General features: G+C 41.3%; 1 pseudogene; it reads left to right on the top strand.

The window, feature by feature from the left end:
• LOC149228616 (ricin B-like lectin R40G3) overlaps positions 1-15,263 on the top strand; it is a 34,997-nt pseudogene extending 19,734 nt beyond the window's left edge.
• Positions 15,264-19,456: the final 4,193 nt, after the last annotated feature.

The raw sequence follows: 19,456 nt of genomic DNA, 5'->3' as shown, positions 1-19,456 counted from the left end.
ACGGGAAATAATGCTTTGAAGCACAACATTCCTCCATTCCTTCACTTGCACTGAGTGTTCAATGTGGACCGTCGTCGACCATGCTTCCCACCATTTCTGAACACATCAGATATTGCATAACAGCTCACTAGAGACCTAGATCAGTGACAACTTCCTCATCTCAGGGAGGAACTCAACACAATGGGGACCATTGCTTCCTAAGGGGGGAGGAATGATCCAGGTGGATGTTGGTGGCCACCCACCTATCCTATTTGGACCCCCACAACTATCTCTTTCAGCTTTTTCAATTTCCTAAATTGTAGCACAATTTACTATTTTTAGCAATTTTTTGGGTCCTGAACTTCCGGAGCCGTTTTGAGGCCCTAAACGACGTTTTTTGGGAAATCTGAGGGCAACATGGGTCTATGGACTGATCGATGTTGCCCTTCCCAAAGTGGTAGTGCTCGGATAGATATTTCTAATGAGCTATTGTACGCGTCAAACAGAGATCGTATGCCAAAGTTACGACCCCGGAAATTGATGTACCAATTTACCCAAATGGGGCCCACAATGTGGCGTTTCATCTTCTAGGGTTAGGTTTTGGGATGTGAAGGGTTTTCCATTTTTTCTCAATACTAAATAGGCCTTCAAGCCTCATTGTAACACAATTTAGAGACATGTAGCCACCACATCTCTTCTCAGAGATAAGCTACCATCGCCCTAGCTGGTTTATTTCCATTTCTGGTTGTAAGCATATTTCAGTGTTTTCCATTAATGAAATGAACTATTATTTTCGCTGCATCTTTGTGTATATGGTTATCTCTGTAATTTGTTGCGTTCCTGTTTAAATCTGGATCAGTGGTATCAGAGCGGTCTGCTTTTTCTCTAGTTTTCTTTGCATGTCCTGTTACATAGTAATTTGTCACTGCCTTCATCCCAATCTTCCTATTGTGTCATGAGTCCAAAATCATTCATGCTCATGCTCTCTGATGTTGCCAAATGACCCACTTTGCCAAAGTTTCTGCCTCATCGCGTCTGTTGGCCAAATAAACGCGCTGATGATGGCTCCAAAACAGTCCAAAAGCATTGCCATTGCGGAAGTACACGTGATTCCCGCGATGGTCGAATTTCATGTGCCAGCGCAACTATTGATTGTAGTTTCCCGCGATGACATGAATATCTCCGTTATGTAATAGCGATGTCAGCGCGGTAGACCAGTAATGTTCCCACGATGATCTAGTTTGGGCGAGTTTGTTCCAATAGTCGGCCTTCCAGATGACTCCAGACCTGGTTTTTGGCCTTGTTTATGTCGCCCTCCTTTGTCTAGCATGACTGTTCCGTCATTTGTGCTACCTTCCTTGGAGATAAGCTCATCCTCCTACCATTCATGGAGACTCCTTCTCCTATTTAAACTCTCACCATTGCTATGGGCTGCTAGTTTTGGAATCCTTAGTCTTTGGAGTGTTGCTGATAGTATTGTGAGTTTGCTAGATAGCTGGTGTGAGGGTGACAAGTGTGGGTTTGTTGAGAGCTTTAGGAAGGTTGTGAAGTGCTTTTGATCTTGTGTAAAACTTGTGAGTGAGAGAGACTTGTGTATTGGGAGATCCACTTTCAAGAGTGAATGCTTGAGGAACATGCTAGCTGAACCCTCCTGAGAAGGCTTGCGACGATAAGACTTTGGTTGTAAGCTTACTCTTATTTCATATTTAATGCAATCAATGATGTTTTCCTATGTCTTGTATGCAATGTATTAGATAGCTCATGACTTTGTGGGTAAATAGATCATTGTTGTTCCGGTTACGTGCTTTGTTGTATTTCCTTTGCATTGTTTTAGGTTGATCACTCATTAGGAGAAGGAAGCGGAAGCTGGAGCAGCGCAACGGAACTCCATCGACCACGGGTTGAGGTAGGCATCCAACTTGAACTATTTAAGGAAAATTGTTGTTGATTTGTCCTTGTTTATGACTAGACCCACTCTAGGGCTAGAGGGGTTGCCTTTGTCTGCAGAGGGAACACTTTCCTGCAAAACAAATTGGCGACTCCACTGGGGAGCTTGGCCTTTGTTCTTTTCTTGTTTACTCTTGTCTTGATTTTTTGATTTGGTCTCTCTTGAATTTTGGGGATTAATTATCAGTCTTTTGAGTTTCCTGAGTTGATATGGGAAATACCTCTATTTGATTGAAGGGTTGACTGGTTTTGGTTCAGGAATTTTTGTTCATTTGTCATTGTTTTTTGCATCATCGCGGAAAAAACCCTAACAGTCACGATGTCATCGCCTTTGTATCTTTTTACCTGTGATGATCTTGGGTTGCTAGCTTAATTCCCGCGATGACTCTTGAAATCGCATCATCGTGGAAAATAGGTGTTTTTCCGCGATCATCTCGGGTTGTCTGTGTAAAATTTGTGATGACATCTTGGGTTGTCTATGTAAAATTTGCGATCATCTCGGGTTGTCAGTGTACAACTTGCGATGATTCCTGAAAAGTTGTTTTTATAACTTTACCTCCTGAATTCATCAATCTTGCTTAGGTTACTTGTCTGTTCAAGGTTCATCCACAAACCTCTTATTGATTTGCTTGAGGCTTTTTCACTGCTTGTTTTCTTGCTGGTTGATTTTTAGTGTCGATTATTGAACCAATTTTTTATGTTGATTCGATTTCTTCACTACCAAGCATAGATCACAATTGTTTGGATCGATCAGTTCACGCTTGCTTGTTTGTCTTTTAAAAAAGAAAAATCAAAAAGTTTGCATTCATTTAGCATACAAAAGTGAAAGTACATTTGCATTACGAATTTTCATGTTTGAGAAATTGGAAAGAAAATTTTAAATCTTTCATTAGTAGTATCAATGCATCGTGAGATTAGTGTATTGATGCATTGTGTTTGTTAGTGTTTGCATTCGCTTGTCTTGGTTTGGGAATGATCTCTCTACCCTCCCGTAGGTAGGTGTTCATTGAAGAAAAAGGATATTTCATTCATTCTAGCTGCATCCTAGGATTTGTTATATACATACGGTAAGGCCCGAAAACTGAGACATAATCCAAGATCAACTTTAAAATGAACTGAATAAATCTAACAATGCATTGGAACATAACGCACACATTTAGAGGTCTAGGCTAGAGACGTGCTCCGACGTCGTTAAACCTAGTCACTTTTGTTTCCACTCAAGGTTGGATGATTCCTCCTTCTGTGACTCAATAGTGGTCTAGTACGGAATTGTGCTCCCACGTATCATCGAGTATATGGGGAGACCCCACTAGGTTATCATCCTTTATCCATAGGAAGCCGTGTCTGCCGCCTTACAAGCTGTAATGCACCGAACACAGCATTCGGGAAGATTGACTGCCGTACGGAAAGTCCTTGGTTTTCATATGACTGCCAAGGTGTATATGCAGTTTTACGGATTTGTCTGGTAAACCTTTTGCCTAGTTCTCCAGAGTAGTCACTTTCGTTCCTTTTCAGACTCCCTAAAAGAAAAGGTCCATCTGAGCACTTGTCACTTCAGGCTCATTAAATATTCGAAGGTGACTAGAGTCATCTTTTGTCCTTTTCTCAACTCTTTAAAGATGAAAAGGTCAAGTTTTGTTCCTGTGTCTTAAAATTTATTCGGCCACAATTCACATTTACCCTGTTAGATCTTGTTTGCGTTAGCTTGAGTAGGGTTCTTTCTCGATGGCAACGTTCCCCGAGTCTACCGGCCAAGGTTTTCCCCCAGATGGAAATCCTGGTCCGTTTCCTTCATTTGGAAATGCCGGTGCTCCGTATATGGCAACATTGTCTTTGCCTGGGTTAACCATCGGTTTGCCCGTATGGTTGTTTTCAACCTCAGTGGTCCCGAGTGTCATGACTCCTGTTCCACTGTCTACTTCATCCGAACCACGACATGTTGATTCCAAGGTTGAGCCTGCGCCTTCTTCCCCTGTTTCTTCCTCCTCCTCTCCTCCTTCGCTTGGTGAAAGTTTCACATCTAGTAACCAGGAGACTAAGAAGAAGAAGAAGAAGACGACGAAGAAGAAGAAGTCTGATAAGCACGAGGCCACCTGTCCAGTTACTACACCAAGTCCATCTCAGATCGGAACACCTTCTGCTCCTCCGCGGAAGGTTAAGTTTCCTTGTAAATTGTGCAAGGGTGACCATCTTCTTCATGATTGTCCTGGCATTCCTAGGATCTTAGAAGTATGGTCTCACGATCCAGATCGTCCCTCATCGTCCTCTGAAGCTCAAGGCGATGCTATCCTTTCAACTGGCAACAATAAGAAGGACGGGAAGATTCGATTCCCCTGTAGACTATGTGAAGGCATCCATCCCCTTCACCTTTGTCCGCTCATGGATAAAGCTTCCTCCATTTTGGAAAGTCTTACAGCTTCTTCACCCCAACTTCCCATTGGTTATCAGCGGCTCTTTTTAGACCCTCCCTCCATTGATAAAGAGATTGACTTAGATTCTTCTCTTGTCCGTCCTCCTCCTTCTGAGCCCGGCTGTGCTAAGCCTGTTCCAGACCAACCATTGGTCGGAAAGAGTGTCAACTTGGGTTCACCCCTTTTTGATCACTCTGTCTCAGAAGAGCATCATGCTCATGCTCTTCTCATCTCATTAGATTCTCCAGTGTCCGAAACCGACTCTCCTCTCCTAGTTGATCCCGAAAGTCCTTCGGTACCTATCGGGTAGGGGGGCAATCATACGATCCCCCCACCAACTAGTTTGGCTGTCACTTTCGATTGGAGTCACTTGACTATTTTTCACCTTCCATCCTATGTGCCTTTCGAGATTACAGTACACGCCTACGATAAGGCAGTACCTGGCATTGTTCTGGATGAGGGTGCGTTTGTTAGTCTTATGCCTTCCACTACTTGGCAAGCTTTAGGTTCCCCATCGCTTGTGCCGGTCACAGAAAATCTATTAGCATTCGACGAAGAACCCTGTGAACCTCTCGGGATCCTCCCAAAGTTTCCTATTACTTTGGGGGGCAAAACTGTTTGTCTAGACGTCATGGTTTTCCAAGGTGCAAATTTCAGTCTTCTCCTTGGCCGTGACTATATTTATGCCATGGGGGCCCTCGTTTCTTCCCCTTTCCATGTGGTTTGTTTCCCACACAAGGGAAGAATTGTGACCATAGATCAATTATCATTCTTTTGTCCCCTGGTGCCTCCTGCGCAGCAATCATCCCCTTTCGGTTCTTGCTCTCAAGCAGTACCTTCCTTGCCACAGGTCAATTATGTGGCTACCCGTTCCGTCTCCACCTCTGCTGACGATCATGCAGATGGTCTCGTACATAATGTACTAGGGGCATTGGAACCCGATCTGTCATTGGTGCATCATGACATGTATTCCTCCCAGAGTGCGTTTCTTCCATCCCGCGAAGACCTCTTGGGAGCCATGTTCTTGTGTGGCCCATGAACAGGAGTTACGAGGATAGTTTGTTCCTGTCTCAACCTCGTTAAAAAATGAAACAAGGGTATGAGGATAGTTTGTTCCTGTGTCAACCTCGTTAAAAAATGAAACAAGGTGTGCTGAGGATAGTTCTTTTCTTGTGTCGACCTTGTTAAAAAATGAAACAAGGTGCACGAGCATAGTTCCTTGTCTTGTGTCAAGCTCATTAAAAAATGAAACAAGGAGTCTTGAGGAAATTTCTTGATCTTATGTCAACCTCGTTAAAAAATGAAACAAGGGTTATGAGGATAGTTCTTTTTTACTGTGTCAACCTCATTAAAAAATGAAACAACTCCTTTTCCAAATCAAGTCTTTGATTAAGATCTCGTAAAATCCAAGTCGAGTCTTTCCAAGATCTCAAATGTGAACCTTCATTCCATCCACCTTGTTGAATGCAATGAAGTTTGGGGGGCATGTACCTCGATTTGCATCATTATGCTGGGGGCATGTGAACTTATAACAAGCATAGTTTTTCATTTCAAGCTTGTGTAAACATGAAACCGAATCCAAGCAGAGTTCTCCATGGTTCAAGCTTGTGAAAAAATGAACCCATACCCAATTTACATCTCGTGATTTCCGTTTATCCGCTAATTTTGCTAGATGAGCCTTGGTTGTTTCATTCCATCGCCACCATCTCTTTGGCTGATCATATGCTTTCACTTGGTTGTTTATCCTTTCTTGAGGAACTGCAGCGATGAGTGGTTTTATTAGCCAGCCTCTTGACCATTACATGTTTTGAGCAGTTCCACCATTGCCGGAACCAGTTGCTACCCTTTATACCACTCATTCCTCTAGGACGAGTCACCTTTAAGCCCTTTTCTGACTCGTAAAAAATGAAAAGATTGCCGAGTATTTTTCCCTTTTTGACTCGTTAAAGAGAATAAAAATGGAGGTCTACTTTCAGCTCTTTTCTGACCATTTAAAGACGAAAAGATTGCCGAGTTTTCCCTCTTGACTCGTTAAAAGAAACAAGAGGCGGTTGCCTTTAAGCTCTTTTCCGACCGTTTAAACACAAAAAGATTGCCGGGCCTTTGTCGTTTCAAGCTCGTTATTGGTTACGAAACGACGTGCTTCTGACCGCTTTTCTACTTTTTCGGGTCAAAGTCACTAGTTACGAAAAGTACTCCTCGATCATAATGGTCGGGCGGTTCTTTCGAGTATTGTTTTATACTTTTTCGGGCTTGAGAGACACAAATCTACGAAAAAGGACCCCCCTGGAGTTTTCTTTTCCGTGTCTTTTTCAAACTCTCTAAACATGAAAAAGACTTTAAGTTTTACCTATGTCGGACTCGTTAAACCCTGACGACATTAGACTCGTCACCATGATGAGACTCGAGCTTCTCCTTCCTAGGGCTCATTAAAATATTACTAGGTTGGACAACAACAGGTTTATCATTGATTGTCTATGGCAGCTAGTCACTCTTAAACATCGACACTTTTGCTTCTTGTCAGGTTGGGACATCCATACGTCGTCATTTGGCCTTCCGCAGGTTGGGTTGTCATTCTAGCCTCATTCCATTCGATTCATGCCGTCTCCTTCGAGCCTTTGATCCATTGATGCCTGAATGCTACCAACCCCCCCTCTGGAGTCGTGTCGCCGACATGTTCAAGAGTATAATCCTTATGCAGTTTACACCTTCGCCTTCTCCTCTGACACTGTTTCGCCACCTACCTCTTGTTCCTTATCTCGTGTCGTTGATGGGGGAAACATTATGTCCCTCCTGCGACGGGTCGTCTCCTGTCGACATCAGCTCATTATCCAGGAGATTGAACTAGAGATCCCTTTTGGTACCTTAGAGCTTGCATGCCTCAATGGAAAGTTCTTTGCACCCGACGGTCAACTTTCATCATTGGTCTTCGATTGGGTTATTCCACGGGTGTTCGACTTCAACTCCTTTTTCACACTTCGTGGATTGTGCTGGACAGTAACTTGAGAGCCATTGGCATTATTGGTGGTTTCTCTCGCGCTTGTTAACGGTTTTCATCATTGACCGGTAATCAAACGATGTGCTATCATGCTCGACCTCAACACATCTATTCGCATGTTAGGATTTGTACTATGATAGGATGGGTTCAAGACCCCGAACTCAGGTTACATATGTTCGTGCTGCGTGGATTGGTTTTATGATTACATGACTCATTGATGGATGGCTGCGACCATACCTTTATCATCATCATGGTCTCATTAGCTGGATCGCTGCGTCCATACCACAGACCTATTTCGTTGTCTTTTGGATGGCTGCGCCCATGCCTAGACTACATGTAATTCATCATCAAAGATATCAGTTGTACTTGCGTGTAGGTTCTTCTGGATGGTGTTCTAGCTCAGTCTGTTTCGTAAAGCATTTCACCCCTCCCTCTCTCGGGCTTCATACTTTAAGGGGCATCTGTTACACAGTAATTTGTCACTGCCTTCATCCCAGTCTTCCTACTGTGTCATGAGTCCAAAATCATTCATGCTCATGCTCTCTGATGTTGCCAAATGACCCACTTTGCCAAATTTTCTACCTCATCACGTCTGTTGGCCAAATAAACGCGCTGATGAGCGCTCCAAAATAGTCCAAAAGCGCTGTCATCGCGGAAGTACACGTGATTCCTGCGATGGTCGAATTTCATGTGCCAGCGCAACTATTGATTGTAGTTTCCCGCGATGACATGACTATCTCCGTTATGTAATAGTGATGTCAGCGTGGCAGACCAGTTATGTTCCCGCGATGATCCAGTTTGGGCGAGTTTGTTCCAACAGTCGGCCTTCCAGATGACTCCAAACCTGGTTGTTGGCCTTGTTTATGTCGCCCTCCTTTCTCTGTCATGGTCATTCCGTCATTTGTGCTACCTTCCTTGGAGATAAGCTCATCCTCCCACCATTCATGGAGACTCCTTCTCCTATTTAAACTCTCACCATTGCTATGGGATGCTAGTTTTGGAATCCTTAGTCTTTGGAGTGTTGCTGATAGTATTGTGAGTTTGCTAGATAGCTGGTGTGAGGGTGACAAGTGTGGGTTTGTTGAGAGCTTGAGGAAGGTTGTGAAGTGCTTTTGATCTTGTGTAAAACTTGTGAGTGAGAAAGACTTGTGTATTGGGAGATCCACTTTCAAGAGTGAATGCTTGAGGAACATGCTGGCTGAACCCTCCTGAGAAGGCTTGCGATGTCAAGACTTCGGTTGTAAGCTTACTCTTATTTCATATTTAATGCAATCAATGGTGTTTTACTATGTCTTGTATGCAATGCATTAGATAGCTCATGACTTCTTGACTTTGTGGGTAAACAGATCATTGTTGTTCCGATTATGTGCTTTGTTGTATTTCCTTTGCATTGTTTCAGGTTGATCACTCATTAGGAGAAGGAAGCAGAAGTTGGAGCAGCACAATGGAACTCCATCGACCACCGGTTGAGGTAGGCCTCCAACTTGAACTATTTAAGGAAAATTGTTGTTTATTTTTCCTTGTTTGTGACTAGAACCACTCCAGGGATAGAGGGGTTGCCTCTGTCCACAGAGGGAACACTTTCCTGCATCACATGTCCCCAACGAGGTCGGGATATAAGGAGTTAGGGATTGAACTGGTCGAACCTTCGTAAGACCAGCGTCGCAAATCCCGACGGCCTCCCATGGCAGATGTGAAGAAAGACAAGGGGGCAAGAGATCCTATCCAAATCTTGCTTGAAGAAGCCCTCGAGCGGCAAAGGAATGCGATGATGGATAGCTTTGTGCAGATCCTTCAACGGCTACCCAGAGGTGACGCATCGGCTTCCAACAGCTACTATGGAAACACCACACCATTTAAGGTACAAGTTAATTTTTAAATCCCCATATTCGAGGGTCAAATAGATGCATATGCCGTAGACAAATGGTTAAATCTGCTAGAGAGTTATTTTTCTGTTCATGAATTTTCGAGTCGGGAAAAGATTGTGTTCGCTCTTCTCAAAGCAGCCCCCCAAGTCAAGGACTGGTGGGAAACCTATTGCGAGCAGAAGAATGAAAGTACTGGCTCACTATTTTCAGCCACACCCACTTGGGATTCATTCCGGGATGCTGTCAAGGAGAAGTACTACCCTGTCAAAAGCTATGAGGACAAATACATCAAATGGACCACACTGCGGCAGGGAAGGGACCAAGATGTGCCAAAGTTAACCAACATTTTTCATACCCTTTGCACACAGTTGGGTATCAAAGATTCTGAGTTGCATCTGGTACTCAAATACCCTGGTTGCCTACACAGATACATCCAGGAAGAGATGGAGTTCCTAAACATCTCCTCGCTAGGCACGACGTACCAATATGCTATCAAAATCGACCAAAAGTTAAAACAAAAGAAGCGAGACTTTGGATCTCTAAATCTGAAGCCCAAAGGATAAAGCCAAGGCGGGGTGACCCAAGACAACCCATTGAAGCTGCAAGAAAAGAACAACACCACGAAGCAGAAGAAGGACACAGGAAAGTGGTGTGAGTTCCACAAGAGTCCCACTCATAACTCAAGTGAGTGTCGGACCAAGCAGTCGCTGGTGGCCGAGTTGAAGGCTTTCGAATCAGATGCATGTTCTGACCATCAGCCAGAACTCGACAAGGGGAATGGCAAAGGGAAGCAGATCATTGATGCGGATCCCAATGCCACTATTGCCACCACCAAGATCTAGAAAAATGAGCTCAAAAATCCAGGGGAAGGGGAGCGTCTTTTCCACTCACAAATGTGGGTGAATGGTTCACCGCTGCAATTCATTGTCAACAGTGGTAGCCAAAAGAACCTCATTTTAGCAGAGGTCATGAAGCGGTTGGGCCTACCGACTATACCACACCCGTAACCGTACAGTATTGGGTGGCTTCATGAAGGACGAGATCTCAAAGTTCGCGAGCAGTGCCGCCTTCCCTACAACATCAAGTCCTTCACAGACGAGGTATTGTGTGATGTTACACCTCTGGATGTTTGTGATGTACTATTAGGCCATCCATACTTGTGGAGGCGACATGCTGTGTATGAGTCAAGGCCTCGCACTGTCATTATTTCTTTGGATAATTCATTATACAGGATACCGGAGTTAGCCCCACCTATCGCCACCTCTTTGATCTCTACTAAGAAAGTTAGCAAGCTCATCTCCCAGACTAGGAAATTCATCTGTCTTGTTCGCTCCCAAAGTAAGGGGAAGTTCGTTGCTACATCCATGACCCCCGCAAAGGGTTCGTCCACGCAGCAGCAGCAGTAAATGGATACGGTCATGACAGAACACATGAACAACTTCTCCTCACCCACAAGGGCACCACACAAGTTTCAGGTGTGCAACAAAGTTTGGTTACATCTGCAGAGAGAACGCCTTATTAGAACCCATCAGAAACTCATACCACTTCGACATGGTCCTTACACTAGTACCAAGGCTACGGGAAACAATGCTTTGAAGCACAACATTCCTCCATTCCTTCACTGGCACTGAGTGTTCAATGTGGACTGTCATCGACCATGCTTCCCACCATTTCTGAACACATCAGAGATTGCAAAACAGCTCACCAGAGACCCAGATCAGCGACAACTTCCTCTTCTCAGGGAGGAACTCAATGCAATGGGGACCATTGCTTCTTAAGGGGGGAGGAATGATCCAGGTGGATGTTGGTGGCCACCCACCTATCCCATTTGGACCCCCACAACTATCTCTTTCAGCTTTTTCAGTTTCCTAAATTGTAGCACAATTTACTATTTTTAGCAGTTTTTTGGGTCCTGAACTTCCGGAGCCATTTTGAGGCCCTAAACGACGTTTTTTGGGAAATCTGGGGGCAACATGGGTCCATGGACTAGTGTTTCCCGTCCCAAAGTGGTAGTTCTCGGATAAATCTTTCTAACGAGCTATTGTAGGCTTCAAACGAATATCGTATGCCAAAGTTACGACCCCGGGAAATTGAAATACCAATTTACCCAAATGGGGCCCATAATGTGGTGTTTCATATTCTAGGGTTAGGTTTTGGGATGTGAAGGGTTTCCCATTGTTTCTCAATACTAAATAGGCCTTCGAGCCTCATTGTAACATAGTTCAGAGGCATGTAGCCACCACATCTCTTCTTAGAGATAAGCTACCATCGCCCTAGCTGGTTTATTTCCATTTATGGTTGTAAGCATATTTCAGTATTTTCCATTAATGAAATGAAGTATTATTTCCACTGCATCTTTGTGTATATGGTTATCTCTGTAATTTGTTGCGTTCCTGTTTAAATCTGGATCATCACCTTTTCTCTTAGTAAAGTGACTTTATAATATTGTATTTTCTTAGTCACTTTTAGTTAATTAATTTCCTCATAGATTGCAATTAATTTTCATTTGTAGCCTATGTTATTGAGATGTTCTCCGTTGCCAATGCCCAGAAAAAGGGACATTACATTCTAGTATTTGTGTCATAAATGATGCTCCTTGGAATCTAAAGTGCATCCATACCTTTCAAAGAACAAGCTTGCAACTTATTTTCCTTTGATATTCTTCTTACAAGCCATCAAAATTCATATCTTACTAAATCTATTGACCACCACATACATGTAATCATGCTTTCACATTGTACTCGGAAAACATGCAACAAAGTCCACGGATATACTTTCCATGGCCTTACAGGGACTCAAAATACATTGTATAGTCCTTCTTTACGAGGCTTGGTGGTACAACATAATATATAACCTTTGATAAAGCTAGCTAATTCATATTGCATGTTGGGATAATAAACACACCTCTATAAGATAACCATAGTGATCCCAACACCAAATTATGTAGAAACCTTTGAAATATCATAGCTTTACCAATTATTCTCTTTCTTCCTTTAGTATAGAAGGTTTCTCATCTTGTAGAATATCTCATCTTGGATATGATAATCAATGTCTTCTTATTCTTCTTGACCTTTTAGAGTAAGCTCCCAAAGTTATGATTTTTAGCGTTACAAATGTTGATAACATATAGGAAAACTTATTGATAAAACCTTTATATTTAATCACTACATTAAATGGGTGTAGGAATCCCATCCATTTAAATCACTAGAATAAATTAGAGTAGGAATCCCATCCATTTAAATCACTAGAATAAATTAGAGTAGGAATCCCATCCATTTAAAGTGTCTTACTTGTTGGAGCTTACTCTTAGTACTGCACATGGTGGTGATTAGTATGGATAATGGTCTCTTCATTAAACTTTTAAAGTATGTGTGGTTTTTACCTTTAAATTTATCGATAAAACTCTTGTTCAGAGAGCACCGGGTGCATCTATCATTAGAAAATATATTCAAAATAGATCAACTGTCGGATGGAGATTTTGTCACACATTTATTCATTTGTTGATTCCTTTATTCACCTAGCTGCCTAGTGTGAAACTCAACGATAAAAGTAATAACCAAAATTTAATCTATGGGAGGTATGAAGTGCTTTGAGTTTATAAAAAATGGTTAATATTACATAATTAAATGCCAAGCTAGAAAAATCGATGATGGAATCTAACTGGAAATGAAATGAAATATTTAAAATGAAAGATAAAGATAAGGAAAAAATGGAAGAAGTCACTTATTTACTCAAATAAATGATTATCTTCTTAAAAAATCAAGGCGTTACATAAAAAAGGATAGGAATAAGATGTAAATAAATTCTTACCAGGTGTTACTTCCCACCATTATTTATGTGGGAGTAAAATTGGGATATGTAGACATCTCAATTTATTAGTTCTTTCCAAAGCATAACTATATGATTGATTTACTTATTAAGAATTGATAATTTATTATTGACCAAGACAAATTATAGTATTTTATGTATTTTTATCCATAACATAATTTTATAAATTCAGGGAGAAGATTTGATTAATTTCACATTCAATACATTTACATATAATCAAAATTTAGCCTCTTCCTCTTCCCTTCCCTTCCCCTACTCCCAGATATGCTATTGGGATAAAAACCTTCCCTTCCCGTGCTCCAGCGTATGCTAGTTGGATAAAAATAAGAATAAAAGATCCATATTACAAGTCAATTTGATTAGGAAACATTGAGCTAATCATTATTTTCCCGGTACCAACCTCTTCATCGCCATTTACATCCACTGACATTGACATTCATTATAGACAATTTCGCAGCCAAAAACCCGTCCTCACCAATCGACTGACACTGACGTTGATTATAGGGAAACTTTCGCAGCCGAAACCCCATCCTGTACTCCATAGCTATCGGTACAATCATTGTACTCGTGTCGTTCAAGGGAAAGTTGAAGGCATACCCAACCCATACACATACCCAGCGGCCAACTACAGTGCCCCCGTGGGTCCTTGCTCGTGTAGAGAAAATTATGTGGTAAATGATGCAAATGCCAAACCAGAATTCAGGTATGGGGTGTGCCTCCGAACAATTTAAAATGTTTCTTCTCTTTTTACAGTCGAGGGACACCTTTTATGTTATGTTATGTAATGGTGGAATTCAATGTACATATGAGTAGATTATAAATGTAAATACTCTTGTTTTACTGCCGAGGGACACCTTTTTTTTTTTATGCAAGGGTGGAATTCTATTTTATTTGGGTCTTGAAGAACCAAAATTGTAGGACTTTTAGCATTATTGCTCACTCCAAAATACTTTGATATTTGGTTGGGCCATATATATCTACTTGTCATATTGGCATACTAAATATGCATAATAATTTGATTGTGTTTGAAATTCTTAAACTAACATTTGCACCTAATGTTGCAAAGGAAACGCCATAAGGCATAGTGTGTGGAAGAATATTGAAATGTGAATGGGATTTTTTGAAAGCAAGGGTCGATGATAATGATTTTGAATTGAGGAGACTTCATTCTATCCACCACAGGCTAATGTCAAGCCACAAGGACATACGGTTAAGATCCATTGTGAAGCCAACCCAGAGTTTTTCTTGGCTTCTCGTGGTGATGTTGCAGTGCTTGCGCTAGAAAACCCACATGATCCTCATCAGGTATGTTCATCAGTTTGAGCTACTTTATTTGAAGCTCGCTGAAAGCATTTGTTCATCTAATAATTGATGATTGATCACTATCCTTATTCCCCTGTTTGATGGAACCTTTTGTCAGTGATGGATCAAAGTAGATTCACGGGGTCTTCGAGTCAAGGATGAGGCTGGCTTCCCAGCGTTTTCCTTGGTGAACAAGGCCACCAGACATGCTCTGAAACACGGGGATAAAGAATGGGACCAGGTAAAACTTTCTATTTCCCTTTTCCTTTTAGTTTCATTGTTTAATATAGCCTTTCCTCTGGATATGTAGAGTAGTCTTATTCACTGCAATGCTATAAAACACCTTAACTCAGGGTTTCAGAATGCCAGGGTCCTGGGCATTATGGGCTGCAACAGAGCTATTTACAACGGTGGTCCCCTAATCCATAGTTTTTGTTGAATGTTTTTGAACAGATATACTTGGCAGATTATAATCATAACAAGGCAGAGCAGTCTGTTCTATGGACCTTAAGTGCAGATGTTGGAAATAGGTATCAATGTCTTAGGCCTGTGAACAACATTAATTTGAATATGGATGCGAAAGCTGTAGATAGCCATGTTGGAGGAATACGTGATGGAAATGAACTCATCCTCTTTGAGTGGAAGAAACAAAGCAACCAGAAATGGAAGCTCCAACCCATCTATTGTAAACAATCTAACAATAACAAGTTGCCTTTCAAGCTCTTTATTGAAAGTAGCATCATTTCTGTAAGTTTATCATTAGAAAGGACGGAGGGTTCATGCTACTTGAAAGTTTATCATTTCTGACATTTTCTGTAAGTTTTTCTGGCATCATTTTCCACATTCTTTTGTTTGTAGGTTTGGGTGTTCATCATAAGTTTGATTGGCCTTGCACATCTTGCTGAACGTATAGGCTTTGTCATCGAGTAAGTGAAAATTTGCATGGTATATGTACATAGGTTACGTGTAATCTATACCTTGTACTGCAATTGTGTATACACTTGGAATGGTCACTGCAGTGCAGTGACTTCATAAAATATTATGTTTGTTGGTTCTACAATCTGATGTTTTGTTGTAAATTGTTGTAGACAAATTGCATTCTACACTGGACCAACAAGTGAGATTCTTATATGTATATGGACTATGTACTCATATTTGTGGATACAAGTGGTGGGCTCCAGTATTGTAGCAATAATGCTACAACTCCTGGGGCTTCCTTCTCTAATTTTATCAACCCGGTAGTTCGTAACAAACTTGGAAGCGACGGTGCTGTATGCACAAGTACTAGCTCTTGTCGCAACTGTCACTTGGTCAGCTAGCACAAGTCCACTACGGCTCAAGCCAACTTCTATATGTTCTCAGAAGAAGCTTTCTAAATGATGAACAAGGACTATCTCAAAGGAAATTAACCTACTTTGCAAGAATGAACTGAAAGCCAACCAAACATGGAAACCCTAGTAAACCCTAATCTGACTAGCTTAATCCTTACAATGCAACGATGGGAATGTAACTCCTAAAAATGATGCCATTACTTCTAGTGATATGAGATGCATGAATTTAAACTACTTCTATTGAAGAGAACATTGTTTTTATATTTTTGCTTAGGTGGTTGGAGTTATTATGATTTTGTTTCTTATTGGGTTTTGACTGTGCAGGGGTAGTTCGAAGGGAAGGAAGGCTTGGAAAAGGTCAGGAGGGCTAGGAGAGGTTCTAGGGGATTCCTAAAATCATTCCACATAATTCCACAACATTCAGGTGCTTGGCAACCGAGTTTGCAGGCTTCTACAGGATGTCTGCAGGGGATCCTACAGGAAGCTCGGGATTTCTACAGGAAGTCTGCTAACTTTTACAGGATGTTCTACAATTGGAGTTTTGGGTGATGGAGGAGTCGAGGAGCTGTATGGGTGGATAGGTAGGATGAAAAGGGAGCTTGTGATGGCTCAGGGACAGAGATATCAGATGGAGAAAGAGTGGGTAAAGTTGGTTGGTGGATAGAAGGGTGGAAGCAATGAAAAGTCAAAAAGATGGAGCTACATGAGAAGTAGAAGGGTTGGAAGGCAAACGAGCTGAACAGAGGATGAGTAGGTGACTTTAGGCATGGTTGAGAAGAAGAAGAAGATAATAGAACAATGCTGCGCAGTGTAAATGGAACAAATCCTCTATGTCTTGCACAAAACCGAGAATTCCATCAACCTATTTTAACTGTGTTATTAAACCAACGAACAACAATGTAAACTTCAGAGAGAAATCGTGCATGGTGTTGAAACGAAGAAGTACTGCTCAAGATCGGAATGCATGGATGGTTCTATGACTGAAATGATTGTGTTGCAGCTTGCATGAACGTATAAGACTGCGTTTTTTGGTGGTTGGTACGGTCTACACCCCCAATCTCTAAACAGAGATGGCAGTGAGTGCACTATCAACCTTTTCTTGGAGCTCTAATGAATGCTAATCCTCCTACTCTAATCTAAGCTACTGAAAGCACTTTAACCGTAAACTAATCCTACTCAATCACATTAAAGAAATTAAATCAACAGACTGTGTTTTCCAAATGCATGTCAAAGCAAAGAAATGAAGTGCTGAAAGGAAAGACAAGTAACAATACAAGGAAAAGGAGGTCTATTGCTCTCAGGTTGGGCCCTAACCTGAGAGCTATAGCTCCTCTTAAGAACTCAGGATTGGATCCAAATCTGCCTGCCTTTATTAGATAATCATGAGTCTAACAACATGCCAAAACTGGCTTACAAAAAGCAAAAACCGAGCTGTAGCTCGTGCTTAGAAATTGCAACAGTAGTTCAAAAGTTCAAAAAGCTCCTATGAAAGGCTACGGCCTCAATATTTATACATGATGAGGATCAAGCTGGCTTCCTAAATTAGTGGAGCTTGGCTGTCCAACTGAAAGTGAACTGCTGTTCCTGTAGAATCCGTTGGCTGCCTTTCAGCTCGGTGGGGATAGTTGTTGGAGCTCGGAGTTGGGGTGGATATTACGAGGGAGGTCATTCAAGACTGTGGACAACCTCCCTATAAACCCGCAATGCCACCTTTGCTGTCTCTTTGTCTCCATTTGCGTGGTCTTTGCTCCATTTAATGTCAAAAACCTGAAATCATCATGTATTAGTCACATAGGAATAATGCCTACCCTTCTTCCTACAAATAACACGAATATACTAAGAAATGATGCATAAGTGATAAAAGATGAAGGGTTGAGCAAGGCAAGTAGGCCAAATGAGCCCAAATTGTTACCAAAAATTGGGGCTCATCAACAAGATATGAGCTAATTGATATATATGAGAAAGTGTTTGACATTTTGAAGTAACTGATGCAAATATATTGTTAGTTAATTCTCCTATAGTTGGTGGGCTGCTCAACGCCACATGTGGAAATGCAACAGAGATGCTCATTGCAGTGTTTGCACTTTACCATGGCAAGACCAATGTGGTCAAGTATTCTCTACTAGGCTCTGTGCTTTCCAACTTACTTTTTCTGCTTGGCACATCTCTCTTTTGTGGAGGAATTGCCAACATGAAAAAAGAACAACGGTTTGACAAGGCATGTGATCTATTTTTAGTTTTTCTTTAACAACCTAGGCCACCAAAACAAGTCCTACCTGCTCATGATATTCATTCATTAGGGCCTAACCATGGGTGTCGTATTGCTATATGACATAGGTTATTTCTGGAATCGACTCCAGTCTTCTCATGATGGCTTCACTGTGTCTCATGCTACCCTTGGCCCTTCAACAATCTATGGCATATAGTGAAGCAGCTGTATCAACATTACAATTGTCTAGAGTCAGCAACATCATCATGCTGATAGCTTATGCTGCATATTTGTTCTTCCAATTAAGGACACACAGACAATTATTTGAAGAAGGCCCAGAAACAAAGGAGCTTTTTCTCTGAATCCTCAGCAGCAAGAATTCTTTGTCTTGGGTGGTTCCACTCCATCCCCATCTCCATATACATCCATAATATTAAATCTGTTGAGAGACACTTGAGACTTATAGGAATTTGAATTCAGCATTTTCTTGCTCACATTAGTGTAAATCTCCTTGACCACAATTTGGAATGCAGGCAATACATTTGTATTATCCAGAGCCAATTCATAGTCAAATGAATCGATGCATGATTGACTACAAGCAATGGCTTATCTAATCATGATTCATTGTTTGGAGGCTGCCAATTTGAGTCAGAGGAAGAGGTAAGTGACGCTCCAATGGTAATTGGGGATCTCCTTCTAAATTTGCACGACACTGGCTTGGAGCTTGCAGCTCTGGATGAATCTACGTCAAATGGCAAAATTTTGTATCGTCTCAGATCGAAACTAGTTGTGTTGACAAATGAGTTTTGAAACATCAATTTCATCATACAATTTGACCTTATATGGATATTGTTGATTCACAATGGAAGGTCAAGTTACTAATTGGTTAGATTCGTCCAAGGTCCCCAAGTTATGCAAGTCGAAGTATCTAAGATAGGTCCCCAAGATTTGCAAGTCAAAGTATCTAAGATAGGTCCCCAAGCTTTGAAAATCAAAGTATCTGAGATGAAGATCCAAATGCATTTAAGATGATTAACATTGATTGTTTTTCCTATTTTAGATGAGTTACTTTTAATTTTAAGCCATATATAAATCATACCGATTGTCTTATCATTAAAATTATTTAGTTATCCATTTTATGTCAGGAAATGCTTACTTGTACTTCAACACTGTAAAGATATCTTTGAACACAACATTTTCTTGAAATTCATTATTATTCATTCTTGTAAGTCCACGGCTCTCTAACAACCATTACCATTGACTCGAGGACATTTAAAGAACATTGTGATATACTTAAAACCCTAGTTTTAAAAATAAGACATAAATTCCTTGAGAATTCACTTTCTTTAGATCCTTTGAAAGCTCATTTTCCATACGAGTTCACGATTTGTTCTTAACTATCCTTGGCTGCACTTGGAGATGATACAGCGCATAGCAACCTCTCGTGAAATAACAACAGAAATCTTATAAATCAGACAGAGCAAATCAACATTGCCACGAAATACCTGAAGTATCATCATCGCGGTTACTTCATAAAAAGTGCCAAACATAATACAAAGAACAATAGCACAAACAAGAACCAC

This window comes from Pinus tabuliformis, chromosome J (assembly GCF_031772625.1).
Source record: "Pinus tabuliformis cultivar Carrire ecotype Pingquan chromosome J, CPIR1, whole genome shotgun sequence".
Classification (NCBI taxonomy): Eukaryota; Viridiplantae; Streptophyta; class Pinopsida; order Pinales; family Pinaceae; genus Pinus; species Pinus tabuliformis.
This window is presented reverse-complemented; position numbering and strand designations above follow the sequence as displayed.